The following is a 12,178-nucleotide window of genomic DNA, read 5'->3' as shown; positions in this document are numbered from 1 at the left end:
TTTTTTTATTGTACCTTTATTTTACTAGGCAAGTCAGTTAAGAACAAATTCTTATTTTCAATGACGGCCTAGGAACAGTGGGTTAACTGCCTGTTCAGGGGCAGAACGACAGATTTGTACCTTGTCAGCTCAGGGATTCGAACTTGCAACCTTTCGGTTACTAGTCCAACGCTCTAACCACTAGGCTACCCTGCCGCCCCCAGTCAAAGTACCAGTCAAAAGTTTGGACACACCTACTCATTCCAGGTTTTTCTTTATTTTTACTATTTTCTATATTGTAGAATAATAGTGTACACATCAAAACTATGAAATAACACATATGGAATCACGTAGTAACCAAAAAAAGTGTTAAACAAATCAAAATATATTTGATATTTGATATTCTTCAAAGTGGCCACCCTTTGCCTTGATGACAGCTTTGCACACTCTTGGCATTCTCTCAACCAGCTTCATGAGGAATGTTTTTCCAACAGCCTTGAAGGAGTTTCCATATATGCTGAGCACTGATTTTCCTTCACTCTGTGGTCCAACTAATCCCAACCATCTCAAGTGCAAACTATGTTACAAGAGCTTCTCCTTCTAGAAAAACCTTATCAGACATAGGAGTGTCCACAACGGGGAGAAACGTAGCAGTGGGGCTTGAGATGTGCACAGGGGAGATCTGGGAACCATTCTTTAGCTGACATAGTATAGTTATCATGTGAAGTGTCTTGGGGTAAAAAGGGTAATTAACCACATACCCCTCATTAACCATTTGGTAACTTGTCATTTGAAACAGGCTTGTGTAAATATGTTTTTAGAGAGACAGTAAACCTAGCCTAGAACAAGGACATTGAATATTTACCTGACTGACTAGATGGAATAAAGTCATTTTATTATGCTCTAATCTATTCTTGCTAACATGCTGTTCTTTCTAAACAAGTCTGCTCTCTGCTTAAAAGATACTGATCATAGGAAATGTGATGTGTAATGTGATAAGCAGTACCATATTTCAAAAAACAGCTTGCATACTTTTTCAAATTTAACCACATTTAATTTTGAGCCAACCAATAAGATCCTTTATTTTCAGTGTAAACGGAAGTGGCTGGGTCCCAGGTAGTCAAAAGGACTTATTCATGCTCCACGAGGTGAGGCCAAAGGTAAGATTAGAGCAATTATGATAGATGTGTGGTAGAAGAGGTGGGACTCAGAACCTGGCATACAAATGCCGGCCATAGAAAGGTCGGTGGACCAAGATTCAAATTAGGAAGGAAGAGGTGGTGTTTGCGTTTAGGACATTGTACATTGAACTCGTCCTTATATTTGGTTGGCAAGCATGCAAATGGTTGGTGTACAGAGTGTATGGTTGAAGAAACAGTGATGCATGTGTTGATGTAAGTACAGGGCTCTTTTAATTTTCTTAGTAATACAGGATTAGATAGGAGGGTTTATTTTTATGTTTGTTTCTTTCTTTATTTAGTCTATTCATTTAGCTGTGATTCACTACACACTCCAGTACAGAATGTGGCGGAATGTAACTAACGTTAAACTAACGTTTAATATTATAGAAGAAGAAGTAAACGGAAGTCAACAGTGGTCAAAAACAAAATTAACGTTAGTGTTTTTATTGTTTAGACGTTTAACACCATATAACTCAATATGACTAATTGAACTACACCGCATTATGCCTCAGGTAGTGTTTAATTTGCGTTGGAGACGGTACTTGGTTGATTTATGTTATCTAGGTAACGCTAGCTAGCTGCTTCGCTAACAATGGCTAATTGTATGGTTTTTCACACTCAAATAGCCTCTGTCCTGGAGGTGCTGGCAAATGCAGCCATCTGTAAACTCGTAGACGAAGAATATACAGTGTTTCGTTTGGAAATAACTGAAAGCCAGAAAGAAAACAGGACATTGCGGAGGAAACTACAGCTACTGGAAGTGAAGGTGTAGAGTCCATGTCCTGACAAATTGAGTCTGTTCTGAGGGCAAAAGGGGTGCAACTCAATATTAGGAAGGTGTTCCTTATATTTTGTACACTCAATGTACAAGGCATATATAAACCTAAAAAGTATGTTTCATATTGTGTTTATACTGTGTAGGATATGATCACAAAATTTCCCAAAACACTTAATTAGAAAATGAATGCAGTTGATCAAGTTCTTGCAGATTTTTTTGTTGATGTGTGGTTTTCATATGGTATATTTAACTTGTTTATGTTTAACCACTTCAACTCGTGGAAATTGGTCAACATGGAATCGGGCCAAATTGACATTTAACAGAAATTATAAAAAGCATATGCAGCATTACAATGGTAGAAATTGAAAGAGAACACTTTTAGAGTTGATGGGGAAATGTTTTGACCAAAGGTGAAAACACAACAGCTCACCTGACAAGACTGAATCCAAACATTATACTGTTGATTATGTGCATTTGGCATTTACTGTACTTTTCATGGCATTTGTCAATAAATCTGAAAATCTCTGTAAACATCATGTGAATATTCATTTACATTTTGGAGTAGGGGCAAGATAAGTCAAAATGGTTTGAGTGAGGTCTGACTGGTGTCTAAGTGGCCACACACCTGTCCAAAGTGTGTACTGTTCCTAAGTCATTTCAATGCACTTATGACTCAAGGAAAGAGCCTTCTACTACAAGGTGTTTAATTTTTTTTTTTTAGCTCTGCTAGCCATGCTATTGAGGAACTGAAGCAAGCACACTTGCAGTTTTTTGTTTGGAACACAGCCCTGTGTCCCCACCATCACACAAAATCAAGACCATGGGACTACATTTGAAGTCAGAAGTTTACATACACCTTAGCCAAATACATTTCAACTCAGTTTTTCACAATTCCTGACATTTAATTCTAGTACAAATTCCCTGTCTTAGGTCTGTTAGGATCACCCCTTTATTTTAAGAATGTGAAATGTCAGAATAATAGTAGTGATTTATTTCAGCTTTTTTTTCTTTCATCACATTCCCAGTGGGTCAGATGTTTGCATACATTCAATTAGTATTGGTAGCTTTTGCCTTTAAATTGTTTAACTTGGGTCAAACGTTTTGGGTAGCCTTCCACAAGCTTCCCACAATAAGTTGGGTGAATTTTGGCCCATTCCTCCTGACAGAGCTGGTGTAACTGAGTCAGGTTTGTAGGCCTTCTTGCTCGCACACGCTTTTTCAGTTCCGCCCACAAATGTTCTATAGGATTGAGGTCAAGGCTTTGTGATGGCCACTCCAATACCTTGACTTTGTTGTCCTTAAGCCATTTTGCCACAACTTTGGAAGTATGCTTGGGGTCATTGTCCATTTGGAAGAACCATTTTTGACTAAGCTTTAACTTCCTGACTGATGTCTTGATGTTGCTTCAATACATCCACATAATTTCCCTCATGATGTCATCAGTCCCTCCTGCAGCAAAGCACTCCCACAACATGATGCTGCCACCCCCGTGCTTCACGTTTGGGATGGTGCTCGTCGGCTTGCAAGCCTCCCCCTTTTTCCTCCAAACATAACGATGGTCATTATGGCCAAACAGTTCTATTTTTGTTTCATCAGACCAGAGGACATTTCTCCAAAAAGTACAAACTTTGTCCCCATGTGCAGTTGCAAACCGTAGTCAGGCGTTTTTACGGCGGCTTTGGAGCAGTGGCTTCTTCCTTGCTGAGCGGCCTTTCATGTCGATATAGGACTCGTTTTACTGTGGATATAGATACTTTTGTACCGGTTTCCTCCAGCATCTTCACAAGGTCCTTTGCTGTTGCTCTGAGATTGATTTGCACTTATTGCACCAAGGTACGTTCATCTCTAGAAGACAGACCGCGTCTCCTTCCTGAGCGGTATGACGGCTGTGTGGTCCCATGGTGTTTATACTTGCGTACTATTGTTTGTACAGATGAATGTGGTACCTTCAGTCGTTTGGAAATTGCTCCCAAGGATGAACCAGACTTGTGGAAGTCTACACTTTTTTTCTTTGGATTTTCCCATGATGTCAAGCAAAGAGGCACGGAGTTTGAAGGTAGGCCTTGAAATACATCCACAGGTACACCTCCAATTAATTGACTCAAATGTCAATTAGCCTATCAGAAGCTTCTAAAGCCATGACATAATTTTCTGGAATTTCCCAAGCTGTTTAAAGACGGTCAACTTAGTGTATGTGACCTTCTGACCCACTAGAATTAATCTGTCTGTAAACAATTGTTGGAAAAATTACTTGTGTCATGCACAAAGTAGATGTCCTAACCGACTTGCCAAAACTGTAGTTTGTATTGTCTGTGAAGGAAAACTCTAGTTGCACGTCCCTGATCACTCTATTTAAGCAAAAAACGCACTGTTGACTTTCAATATAAAATGCGACCCCTGTCAAAACACAGCTGGACTTACCTGCTCCCGCTTTCTCCTGTTGTGCTATTTACAAACAAACACTCAACTGGGGAACTAGGTAAACTTCGTGTTGGTTTCATGAGCTGAAATAATTTTCCATATGCACAAAAAAATGTATTCTCTCAAATGTGGTGCATACATTTTTGTACATCCCTGTTAGGGGGCATTTCTCTGTTGCCAAGATAATCCATCCACCTGACAGGTGTGGCATACCAAGAAGATGATTAAACGGCATGATCATTACACAGGAGCACCTTGTGCCGGGGACATTAAAAGGCCACTGTAAAATGTGATTGCAGGAATGTCCATCAAAGCTGTTGCCAGAGAATTGAATGTTAATTTCTCTACTATCAGACTCATTTTAGACTCACAACTGCAGACCATGTGTAACCATGCCAGCCCAGGACTTCCACATCCAGCTGATGAAACAGAGTTTTTGCAGAAACACTGATGCAAACCCAGTCAGAAACGGTCTCCGAAGAAGCTCATCTGCATGCTCATCGTCCTCACCAGGGTCTTGACCTGACTGCAGTTCGGTGTCAGAACCAACTTCAGTGGGCAAATGCTCAACTTAGATGGACACTGGCATGCTGAAGAAGAGTGCCCTTCATGCGTGAATCCCGGTTTAAACTGTACTGGGCAGATGGCAGACAGCGTCTGGTGATGTGTGGTTGACCAGTTTGCTGATGTCAACGTTCTGAACGGAGTGCCTCATGATGGCGATGGGGTTATGCTAAGGGAAAGCATAAGCAACAAACACAATTGCATTTTATCAATGGCAATTTGAATGCACAGAGATGACGTGAATAGATCCTGAGGCCCATTGTCGTGCAATTTATCCGCCTCCATCACCTCATGTTTCAGAATGATAATGCACGGCCCCATGTTCGCAAGGATCTGTACACAATTCCTGGAAGCTGAACATTTCCCAGTTCTTCCATAGCCCGCATACTCACCAGACATGTCACCCATTGAGCATGTTTGGGATGCTCTGGATTGACAGTGTTCCAGTTCCCACCAATATCCAGCAACTTTGCACAGCCATTGAAGAAGAGTGGGACAACATTCTACAGGCCACAGTAAACAACCTGATCAGGTCTATGCGAAGATGTCGCGCTGCACAAGGAAAATGGTCACACCAGATACTGACTGGTTTTCTGATCCATGCCCCTACCTTTTTTTTAAATGATCTGTGACCAACATATGCATATCTGTATTCCCAGTCATGTGAAATCCATAGATTAGGGTCTACTGAATGTATTTCAATAGACTGATTTCCTTAACTTTAACTTAATGTTGCGTTTATTTTTGTATAGTATCAAATCAACTAACATGTTTGCATAGTGTCATATCAACTAGCATGTTTGTATATTACTCATATCAATCCCTCATTGCCCAATTGGGGCGGCAGGTAGCCTAGTGGTTAGAGCGTTGGGCCAGTAACCGAAAGGTTGCTAGATCGAATCCCTGAGCTTTTAAAAAAAATCTGAAAATGCCACATAGCAGGGTGATCATATCAGATTTCTTGATCCAACATCCTCTCACTCTATCTCTTACAGTCAGTATACATGGAGGATGGTAAGCCTGATCTACTGCTAGTCAAAAAGGAGCAAAATAAATAAATACATACAGTAGGGGTAGTTGTTTGGGCTAAATTATAGATGGGCTATGTACAGGTGCAGTAATCTGTGAGCTGCTCTGACAGCTGGTGCTTAAAGCTAGTGAGGGAGATAAGTGTTTCCAGTTTCAGAGATTTTTGTAGATTGTTCCGGTCATTGGCAGCAGAGAACTGGAAGGAGAGGCAGCCAAAGGAGGAATTGGTTTTGGGGGTGACCAGAGAGATATACCTTCTGGAGCAGTACTACAGGTGGGTGATGCTATGGTGACCAGCGAGCTGAGATAAGGGGGGACTTTACCTAGCAGGGTCTTATAGATGACCTGGAGCCAGTGGGTTTGGCGACGAGAGTGTACAGGTCGCAGTGGTGGGTAGTATATGGGGCTTTGGTGACAAAACGGATGGCACTGTGATAGACTGCATCCAATTTATTGAGTAGGGTATTGGAGGCTATTTTGTAGATGACCGCCGAAGTCGAGGATTGGTAGGATGGTCAGTTTTACGAGGGTATGTTTGGTAGCATGAGTGAAGGATGCTTTGTTGCGAAATAGGAAGCCAATTCTAGATTTAACTTTGGATTGGAGATGTTTGATGTGAGTCTGGAAGGAGAGATTACAGTCTAACCAGACACCCAGGTATTTGTAGTTGTCCACGTATTCCTAGTCAGAGCCGTCCAGAGTAGTGATGCTGGACGGGCGAGCAGGTGCAGGCAGTGATCGATTGAATAGCATGCATTTAGTTTTACTTGCATTTAAGAGCAGTTGGAGGCCACGGAAGGAGAGTTGTATGGCATTGAAGCTCGTCTGGAGGTTAGTTAACAGTGTCCAAAGAGGCGCCAGAAGTATACAGAATGGTGTCGTCTGCGTAAAGGTGGATCAGAGAATCACCAGCAGCAAGAGCGATATCATTGATGTACACAGAGAAGAGAGTCGGTCCAAGAATTGAACACTGTGACACCCCCATAGAGACTGCCAGAGGCACGGACAACAGGCCCTCCGATTTGACACACTGAACTCTATCAGAGAAGTAGTTGGTGAAACAGGCGAGGCAATCATTTGAGAAACCAAGGCTATCGAGTCTGCCGATGAGGATGTGGTGATTGACAGAGTCGAAAGAGTACAAATGTGCTTAACAATTCTCATAATAAGTTGCATGGACTCACTCTGTGTGCAATGATAGTGTTTAACATTATTTTTAAATGACTACCTCATCTCTGTACCCCATACATACAATTATATTTAAGGTCCTTCAATCGAGCAATTAATTTCAAACACAGATTCAACTACAAAGACCAGGGAGGTTTTCCAATGCATCACAAAGAATGGCACCTATTGGTTTATGGGTACAAATAAATAAAAAAAGCAGACATTGAATATCTCTTTGAGCATTGTTAAGTTATTAATTACACTTTGGATGATGTATCAATACATCCAGTCACTACAAAGATACAGGCGTCCTTCCTAACTTAGTTGCCAAAGAGGAAGGAAACCACTCAGGGATTTCACCATTGGCCCCAATGGTGACTTTAAAATAGTTACAGAGTTTAATGGATGTGATATAAAAAAACTGAGGATGGATCAACAACATTGCAGTTACTCCACAATACTAACCTAATTGACAGAGTGAAAAGAAGGAAGCCTAAACATTCCAAAACACATCCTGTTTGCAAAAAAACTTGACAAAGCAATTAACACTTCGTTTTCCTGGAGAAAAAAAGTTACGTTTGGGGCAAATCCAATAAAACACATTACTGAGTACCACTCTATATTTTCAAGCAGAGTTCTGGCTACATCATGTTATGTTAGGTATGCTTGTAATTGTTAAGGAACTGGGAGTTTTTCAGGATAAACAAGAAAGGGAATGAAGCTAAGCACAGGCAAAATCCTAGAAAACCTGGCAGAGTAGATGATATGGTGATGGTTGGTGTGATGGTGTCTAAAAATGCTTCACTGATGAAAGTGACATCCTTGTCCTGTTGTTTGATGCTGGTCGCTCTGGATAAGAGCGTCTGCTAAATGACTTAAATGTAAATGTAAATGTGTTTTATAATGAAGAAATGATAGTGCTTTAATTCATGTTTACTTGACATGAAGTAGTGAAGATGTGTGTAATGTGAAGTTTAGTCTTTTCAAAAACTATTCTAAAATGTTTTGATCAAAGCAAGATTTACAGAAAAAGTCAAGTGTTACCATACTGAGAAAGGTTATTCTACTTGTCATGTATTGTTTTGTACAATAAAAGTACTGTACACCAGGTTACGTGAATGTTTGACCATTTTGTTCAAATTAAATACAAAATTGACTGTGCTGCCTGATTTGGTTATTTTTGTGTGTCCTCTATTTCAGTCGAACCAAAACATACTGAATTCTTGAATCAACATATATGGACAGTTTTTATAATAAACTCCAATGGCTCCATATTGTTAGGTACTTGAATCATTGTTAGAGATGGGCCTTACTGTGGTTAACATATTATATATGTCATGTTCAGCAAAGACTTAAAAACCTTTATGCTCTTCTGTACAATTTGTTTTTAGGGCAGTGAAAGGATCTCTGAAGCGGCTGATCACAAAACATGGCCCCGGATCAGGAGTCATCAAACAAGCTAAGCGTCAGTATAGAGACAAAGTGGAGTCGCAATTCAATGGCTGAGACACGAGAGGTATGTGGCAAGGTCTACAGTCAATCACGGACTACAAAACAAAAACCAGCCCCGTCGCGGACCACGATGTCTTGCTCCCAGACAAACTAAACAACTTCTTAGCTTGCTTTGAAGACAATACAGTGCAACTGACACGGCCCGCAACCAAAACCTGCGGGCTCTCCTTCACTGCAGCCAACGTGAGTAAAACATTTAAAACAACATCTCCACCCAGCTGATCCTCAACACTGGGTCCCCACAAGCGTGCTTTCTCAGCCCTCTCCTGTAATCCCTGTTCACCCACGACTGCGTGGCCATGCACGCCTCCAACTCAATCATCAAGTTTTCAGACGACACTACAGTGGTAGGCTTTATTACCAACAACGACAAGACGGCCTACAGGGAGGAGGTCAGGGCCATCGGAGTGTGGTGTCAGGAAAATAACCTCACACTCGATGTCAACAAAACAAAGGAAATAATTTTGGACTTCAGGAAACAGCAGAGGGAGCAGCCCCATATCTACATTGACGGGACAGTAGTGGAGAGGGTGAAAAGTTTTAAGTTCCTCGACGTACACATCACAGACAAATTGAAATGGTCCACCCACACAGACAGCGTGGTGAAGAAGGCGCAGCAGCGCCTCTTCAACCTCAGGAGGCTGAAGAAATGTGTCCTGTCACCAAAAACACACACAAACTTTTACAGATGCACAATCGAGAGCATCTTGTCGGTTCCTGCCTGGTTCCTGCAGCTGCTCCGCCCATAACCGGAAGGCTCCAAAGGGTGAGGTCTGCACAACACATCACCGGGTGCAAACTACCTGCCCTCCAGGACACCAACACCATTTGATGTCACAGGAAGGCCAAAAAGCTCATCAAGGACAACAACCACCCGAGCCACTGCCTGTTCACCCCACTACCATCCAGAAGGTGAGGTCAGTACAGGTGCATCAAAGCGGGGACCGAGAGACTGAAAAAAAAGCTCCTATCTCAAGGCCATCAGACTGTTAAACAGCCATCACTAACATTGAGCGGCTGCTGCCAACATACTGACTCAGCTCCAGCTCACTTTAATAATGGAAAAATGTATCACTAGCTACTTTAAACAATGCCACTTTATATCATGTTTAGATACCCTATATTTCTCATATGTATATACTGTACGCTATACCATCTACTGCATCTTGCCATCTTAATGTAATTAAATGTATCACTAGCCACTTTAAACAATGGCACTTTATATAATGTTTTCCACCCTCTCTTTATATAATGTTTTCATGCCCTACATTAGTCATCTCATATGTATATACTGGACTCTACCATCTACTGCATCTTGCCTATGCCATTCGGCCATCACTCATTCATATATTTTTATGTACATATTCGTATTCATTCCTTTACACTTGTGTGTGTATAAGGTAGTTGTTGGGAAATTGTTAGATTACTTGTTAGATATTACTGTATGGTCGGAACTAGAAGCACACATTTCGCTACATTTGCATTAACATCTGCTAACCAGGTGTATGGGACAAATAAAATTTGATTTGAGCATGTCATCCTGGGAACCTTGGGAGCCTTCAGAGAGAATATATAGATTGATTTTAATGTTTTTGTGAATGGATGCTTATTCTTTAACACTATTTGATGCGGTCTATCTGCCATATCTATGTGTTTGACCAAAACGGCGCTCACTTTTAGCCATGAGTGTGCATGTATTATGGTCGCTGTCCTTTCAGCACCACGAGCCTGTCACCTTTGATGTGTCACTATTGTTGTCGCTGTTGGTGATGGTGTGATTGTGGTGTTGGGCTACCGTAGGTTGTGTAAACAGTGGTTTTTGTTTTGCTGGTCACATTATTTTCTGCTGTGTGTTACATTTCTGTCTGCTGGTTCTGTCTCTGTGTAAGCGCAGCCCGAAACTTGGCCAGGGCTGTCTGATTCATTCATAATGTCACCAAAATGCATTGCTCTTCCTTCGCTATAACTTGAATGGTCCGACTACAGGAGATACAATGTAGGCTATTGGAAGATTTTTGGTCCCTCTGAAGGCTTAGGTCCTACAGTAACAATTTGCTAGAAATAGACCCTCCTGTTCCTATGATACGAACAAACAATCACCACAGTATCCATGATGAACAGAGCAGGTCACCCTGGGCTTCAGACTTCACACAGAGTGGTGGGAGACCCCCCTGGTGGGAGTCTTTCAGCAAGTCTGTCTTCTCCTTCAGGGTCTCGTCTAATGCCTGGTGACTGGGTTCATAAAAAGCCTGGGCCTGGATCTAGCCTTCCTCAGTTACCTCAGGGTTACCCCACCAATACAGGTGGGTCAGGATGGGCGTTCACCACGAGAGGTACCTAGCCTATAACACAGAACACAATCCCAACAACACCCAAACAATGGCAAGAGGGAGCTAAAAGACTAACCACCTTAGTCTGGTAGCTCCTGTTTCTACCTCCTCTGGTTAGGACGGACGCAGACAAGCCATACACCTGCGCCACGTGTGGGAAGCCCTTTTCCAAGGTGAACTGTGACAAAGCACCAGACCGTTCACATCAAGTAGAGGCCCTTCAAGTGTAAGCTGTGTTACAAGAGCTTCTCCTTTTTGAGTTACCTGATCAGACATAGGAGTGTCCACAACCGGGAGAAATTGTGACTTGAGATCTATGCAGGGGAACGATTCTTTAGCTGATTATTTTATCATCCTCTGAAGTGTCCTGGGATAAGAGTTTTTTTTAAATGTATTTCTAAGTCCCTCAGTTGAGCATCTAGGTATGCGGTATTCTCACATGACACAGACTTGTTTTTTGGTTCCTGGGTCTGGAAGACCTCTCAGCAGAAGAGTTGCATGGAGTATTGTCACGAACCGTTCCACCCGCTCAGGCCCCAGAGCCTAAGAAGGGAGATTTGGAGCTTTGAAGGACAGAATAATTGGGAGTATTGTAAATTTAATATTTTGAGTTGTGTGGATTAAGTTTGTCTACACCACGTATGAATTTACTATTTACATTGTTTTTTTTAATCCCATCCAGTTGTTGGTGTCAATACACCTTTTTGAGATGTAATCCACCATTAAAACCACAGAAGAAGAAGTTAAGATGGATGACGAGGAGGAAACCTGACAACTGTGGCAAGTTTTGGGAGCATGGAGAGGCCAGATATAGATTGGTCAAAGGAACAGAAGGTGGGTATTGAACAAAGGCCATCAGTGTGTGTGCTGCAAGCAATTCAGCGGATGATGGCGCGGCATGAGCGTGGTAAACGGACAGACGTGGTTATGGACCGCAAGGAATAAGTAGAAGAGGGAAGTGCAATGGGAAGATGTGTGTTGAAGAAGAGTAGTGCCAAGTACAAACCGTATTCTGCTGTCTGATGGCTCAGGAATTTTACCTGATGAGAGTGAGGATGAATTACCTGCGGTGGCAGGTGTGGTGAAGACCTCCGAGTCCAAGCCTCGCCCCGATGGTCATGTAAAGGATGGTTCTGTCCCAGTGGGAGTGACATTTTTGGAGAAAGTGGATCCCTGCCTTTTGGCTGACCCAGGCTGGGTAAAAATAAGTTGGGAAC

This window comes from Oncorhynchus nerka, linkage group LG11, assembly GCF_034236695.1.
Source record: "Oncorhynchus nerka isolate Pitt River linkage group LG11, Oner_Uvic_2.0, whole genome shotgun sequence".
In the NCBI taxonomy this organism is placed as follows: Eukaryota; Metazoa; Chordata; class Actinopteri; order Salmoniformes; family Salmonidae; genus Oncorhynchus; species Oncorhynchus nerka.
This window is presented reverse-complemented; position numbering follows the sequence as displayed.